Source organism: Kryptolebias marmoratus, linkage group LG10, assembly GCF_001649575.2.
Source record: "Kryptolebias marmoratus isolate JLee-2015 linkage group LG10, ASM164957v2, whole genome shotgun sequence".
Classification (NCBI taxonomy): Eukaryota; Metazoa; Chordata; class Actinopteri; order Cyprinodontiformes; family Rivulidae; genus Kryptolebias; species Kryptolebias marmoratus.
The window spans coordinates 24,029,821-24,035,474 of NC_051439.1; the positions used below are offsets into that span (position 1 = coordinate 24,029,821).

The 5,654-nt window shown below is 43.7% G+C and overlaps 1 protein-coding gene across 5 annotated transcripts in view; it reads right to left on the reverse strand.

The window, feature by feature from the left end:
- esr2b (estrogen receptor 2b) overlaps positions 1-5,654 on the reverse strand; it is a 45,745-nt gene that overhangs the window by 22,093 nt on the left and 17,998 nt on the right. For 2 of the 5 annotated variants that reach the window (XM_025002225.2, XM_025002224.2), the window contains exon 3: positions 2,984-3,306. The exons of 2 other annotated variants lie outside the window; for them this stretch is intronic. The gene's annotated coding sequence lies outside the window, so the exon portion shown is untranslated. 5 annotated transcript variants of the gene reach the window in all.

Below are 5,654 nucleotides of genomic sequence, written 5' to 3' on the forward strand. Positions count from 1 at the left end.
AACCCGTCAACCAGCCCCAGCTAACCCGTCAACCAGCCTCTTTTCCTGCATTCTGTCAGCCCCACGCAGCCACCAAGGAGCTGCTGAATTAGAGAGGCTGAAGCTGGACGAGGAGCCCAGCAGTGAGAGAGTTCTACAGAGCGGACAGACTGATTACAGACTCCAGATACAAAGTCATTTTACCTGTCACCTGCCACTGCTGCTCCATTTACCTGCCAGAAAGGGCTTTCCCATCGATTACTGTAAAACTCTATGCCTCATCCCTTTAAAAAAAAACATTTCGTTTTATTCGTGTATTTCCAAAAAAAACAAACACTCCCTGATTTTGTGGGATGTGAGCCTTGTGAGAAATGACAAAAGGTGTAAAATCCATCAAATTTAAAGACTGATTAACGTCACTTGTTGAAGTTTTATACATGGATAGATCAGTTTGACACAAACATGAAAAATGAGTCATATTTTCCACAACTTAGAACCTTAACCGTAAATTTAAAAAAAAAATTTAAATCAAGCAACAGAACGTTATTTGATTCATTTAAGCCTTCTTTATGTGTTTCTTCAAAGGGTTCCCTTCGCTCCGATTCTGAAACAGATTTAAAATACTGAATCCAATGAGAGATTTATTTTGGGTGAAATTGTTATAATACAGAAATAAAATTATGAACAGGAGGATCAGGAACCGTGGAGGAGCGTGGCCTTAAGGAGTTTTCGGCGCCGACCGGAGGAACTCTTTGCAACGAGAAGAGCAGGGCGGATGGGAACGTCCTCAAAGGCTGAATTCTTATTTCTGGTAACGACAGGACTTCCCTCCACCCACAGGCCTCCCACTCCCACACACGATCCACTCGTGGAAAAGGAATCTGAAATTTACAGCCTCAGACAGACTGAAACTACACCAGGCGCAGTCTCAAGGCCGGGGGGGGGGGGTCCACAGTGAGACGAGCAGGAACAGATGAGTTCTGTTGACCTGAATGAACTGATGACAAGCAAACAAACAATGTTCTGATAAACTATACATAAATAAATGAGAACTGCAGAGAAAGTTTCTTTTTTCTGCTGTTTTCAGACAGGAGTGGGCGGGGCATGTTGTGGGCGGGGCATGCAGTGGTTGAGCTTTGAGGCCATTAAAGGACAACACTAAAAAAGTCAAACTTGAAGGTTTGAAAGGTTCGACAAAATCTAAAAATTCTTTATGAATCAAATCCATCCATCCATTTTCTGTACCCGCTTCTCCTTTCCGGGTCACAGACACCTGGACAGGTCTCCAGCTGTCACTGTGTGAGACGCAGGGGACACTTGGACACGTCTCCAGTCCACCACAGGGACAGATCTCCAGTCCAGCTCAGGGACACCTGGACAGGTCTCCAGTCCAGCACAGGGACACCTGGACAGGTCTCCAGCTGTCGCTGTGTGAGACGCAGGGGACACCTGGACAGGTCTCCAGTCCAGCACAGGGACAGGTCTCCAGTCCCTCACAGGGACACCTGGACTGGTCTCCAGTCCAGCACAGGGACACTCCGAGACAAACAACCATTCACCCTCTGCAACAGCTCCAACCTCGCCGCTGCTGCTCCACCCTATGAATAAATGAATTGTTTTTATGGAGCCAGAGGGTCTGAGTTATCAGGTAAATTCAGGAACACCTGCTGTCGCAACTTCTTTTCTTCCAATTTACACCACATCAGCTGAAGAAAATCTAATTATTGAACTCTAAAAAGCTGCCATCCCTCTTCAGACTCACCACCATGTAAGGTGGGTGATCATGTTTTAGCTTGTGTCTGTTTATCTTCAGTGAACTAAATAATGTGGTGACCACCACGATGGCTTCTAAAATCATTTTTATTTAAAACCAATAAGAAAATGGGGGCGAACCCAACCCTGATGAGTAATAGACATCTGATGAAACATTGTTACCCCACCTGTTGGGATCTCAACGTAAAAATAAAAAAATACAAGCTACACATTTCTTAACCTTCATCTTCATCATGATCTTCGCTCTGTCGCAGCAGGGTGTTTATTTCTGAACTTTACTGTAATAACCTGGTTTTTAAACCACTTCAAGATTCTTCAAACCAGTTTAAACTTCTTATAAAATAACTTATTGAAAAATTTGTTTCTATAAACATTTAAATAAAATTACTGTTTTTCTTTTTTATTGCTTTTAACATTTAGTTTTGTGAGTTTGATTTTATTATTAATAATAATAATAAAAAGTCATTCTTTATTTTTGAAACTGAGCTGTAACTTTTTGTCTTTCAGATAAACAAGTTTAGAATAAAACTTTAAGCTTCTGAACAAGTTTGTTTTTACTGAAACTAATTTAACACGCACGCGCACATGCACTGTGATCTAATTCAGACATTTTTTTTTACTTGTTTTGCAGCTGAAGCTGTTTGTTTTATTTCCCTGTTCTGAGTGGAGGTTCTGGTTCTGGTCCTGGTCCAAAACCAGCTTTCTTCCTCGTGTCTTTTGTTGCTGCTGCTCGAGATAAATAAGAACCATGAAGAGAAACTAAACTCTGATACTGATGGTTTTAAAATGTTTATAGAGTTCAGCCTCCTGCTGACTGCTGCGCTTAACTTTTTATTTTATTAACAATCAGCAAGCAAATAAAAGTCAGAGCAGTTTAACTTTTTAACTTTTCATTTCTTACTAAACTCAGCAGGTAAATCACACAGGCTGCAGCTGAAGTCACGTGACGCAAAGACGCAGAATTAGCTAATTGTCATCAGCTTGGTGAGAATCTCCTGTCTGCACCCGAGACCACGGGCCAGAACCCGAGACCACGGACCAGAGTCTGGGACCTGCAGCCGGACTCGGACAGACTCTGGGACCTGCAGCCGGACTCGGACAGACTCTGGGACCTGCAGCCGGACTCGGACAGACTCTGGAACCTGCAGCCGGACTCGGACAGACTCTGGAACCTGCAGCCGGACTCGGAGTCTTCCTCACATGAAGCAGAAACCCAGGAACTGTCACCAACCTGTCTCAGTGTCCCTGCAGCTCCTGGACTTCAGAAGGTCCTCGGGTCCTCCAGGGGGGTCTGGGCGGGCAGACACATGTTTTGTCCTCTCAGAACTTTAGTCCCGGTCTGACTCTGATATTTCCGCTCCAGCTTTCAGAGTCCGGCTGAAGGTTCAGCCCGCGCGGTGACGTGTTTGACACGCCCCTAAAAGGGGCGGGGGATCTTTCCGCGCACGTTCGAGGAAACCTGGAATCAGAGGTTTTTGTCCTCCAGCAGCAGAATGAAGACCTGCTGTGGTCTGTTGGCCCTTAGAGGTGGATGACTAAATGTTAACTCAGTATCTGTAAAAATAACAGAGTTACAGACATTTATGTGTTTGCTAAGATCAATTAGCAGTGGCGGCCATCTTGAATCATTTGAATTCCAAATGTTCATGAGGTGTAGAGGTTTATCCAGTGATTACTTCCTGTGTGGTTACAATCCGTCCAGTGGTTTGAGGCATTTTGCTAACAGACACAAGGCTGAAATAAGAATGATTATTTTCAAGCTAGGCTGGCCTGATGGGGATGATTTTAACATGTGAGTTTTAATGGGTTCTGTTGATGCAGAACTGTTCTGCAGAAGAACCAGCCCAGGGAGAAGGGCCCCACCACCCCCACCTCATAACAAACAGAAGAGTTAGGAATAGTTAGGAACATTTGAGAACATGAGGAATTCTGCATTCGAGGCTTCAGGTGTCTGCAGGACGACCTTTCAGGTTTCAGCACCTCAGCTTTCTGCTTCAAAGAGCAGGCACAAACAAATAAAACCTTTTCCTGGAAACCAATGAAAACAAAACATTTCTTCTGTTTCAGCTGGCTTGGTTCTGGTGAAACAGAAAGTCTTTATGTTTTACTCTTCGCTCGGCTCACTGGTAAATCCAGGAGGAGCCGAAGGAAAAAGACTGAGTGCCTGCTGGTGTTTGTTTCAGCTGACTCAGGAGCTGTGTGCAGATTAACCCACAAGATAAAAAAAACTTAAAGTAAATCTCAGGACTTACAAAAGTTATTCAGCTGCAGATTCTGGATTTATTGTGAAAGATTTTGAGTCAACCAGAGCCTAAAACTTAAAGAACCTCCTTAAAGCAGCTGGACAGGAACAAGAACTCTATTTGGGAGACAATAATAACAACAACAACAATAGAAATGTTCCTAATAATGTTCATAACAGTAATAATATTTGACCTCCAGGACGTCAGGTGAACTTTTCACCTCAGGGTCTGATTCAGTGTGATCTCAGTAGGCGAGGGTGTGGCCTCAGGTGTACTAATCTGTGGCAGGTGAGCACGGGGCCCTAGGTGTACTGGTCCGTGGCAGGTGGCAGGTGTGGGCGGGGCCTCAGATGTACTGGTCCTTGGTGTTTATAGATTTTCTCATTAATATTTCTGATCTTTAATAAATATATTAAAAACCCTTCGGCCATCTTGAAGGGATTACATTCTGCAGGAATATTTTCTGATGAAATGTAGCCATGGTAACTGCTGCTCCCAGTTTGCTCTGAGGACTGTTTGGATTTTTCCCATGATGCATTGCAGCCCCTTCACAGCAGAATTCTAACAATGCTAAGGGGGGAGGATGCAGCAAATCAGAAAAAGACGGCGCTCAGACAGCTTTGCTCCTCGTCTCTGATTATTTCTTCTCTCATGTTTGGTTTTTAAAAAGCTCAGAATCTCCTTCAGATTCCAGGACTCTTCTGGTCCTGCACCCATCTTCTGTTATATTAGTGTCTGACACATTTCCTTCCTTCTGTTTCTCCCTCTCATGTTCTCTGTCCTCTGTTAGCCTTTGCTCCAGCAGCAAAGACATCAATGAGAGACACAGAGAGGACAAATGTGTCTTTGCTCTCCCATAGAAAATCAATTTTGTGTGTATAAATGAGTGTAGTTGTGTGTTTAGCAGTGTTTAGATGCATCTAAGCGAGTGTAGATATACGTGTGTATGTAGGTACTGTAGGTATGTGTGTGTGAATGTGTGTGTGTGTGAGTAGGACACAGGACCATGGACTTCAGTGTGAGTCTGAATACTCCACGTGTCTGGATCAGGTATCTGTTCTGATGTAAAACTGCTTCTCCTTCAGCACGTCCAAACAGGAACATTATTTTTTCTTTAATCATGTCTGAATGATTTTCCTCTGGTTGCTATCTCCCTGATGACAGTCAGATTCCTGGTGCTTTCATCCAACTGCAGCCTATTACTGCAGTAACAGGCTGAATATTCAGCTGCAGGCAGGTTAGGTCAGAGGGGACGGATGGATTATTAGATCTCTGCAGATATTTCACCAACTGAACAGAACCCATGAATCCCTGCCTGAATCATCTGAGTCCAGCTAAAAACACAACCCAGGGTCACGTTGGAGTCTGAACTCGGTTTTATATAAACTTTTAATAAAATAAAAAAAAAATTATTTCAATTTTTCATCTTTAATTGACTGTTTATTTAAATAATGAGTAAAAGCTGATATTTTTACATCCACACAATAAAAAACTGTTCATCTTTCATCTTTATCCCCTTTCTCCTCTCCTGGTCACAGGGACTGCTGTCCATCTCCAGCTGTCCCTGTGTGAGAGACAGGGACACGTGGACAGGTCTGCGGTCCACCACAGGGACACGTGGACAGGTCTCCGGTCCACCACAGGGACACGTGGACAGGT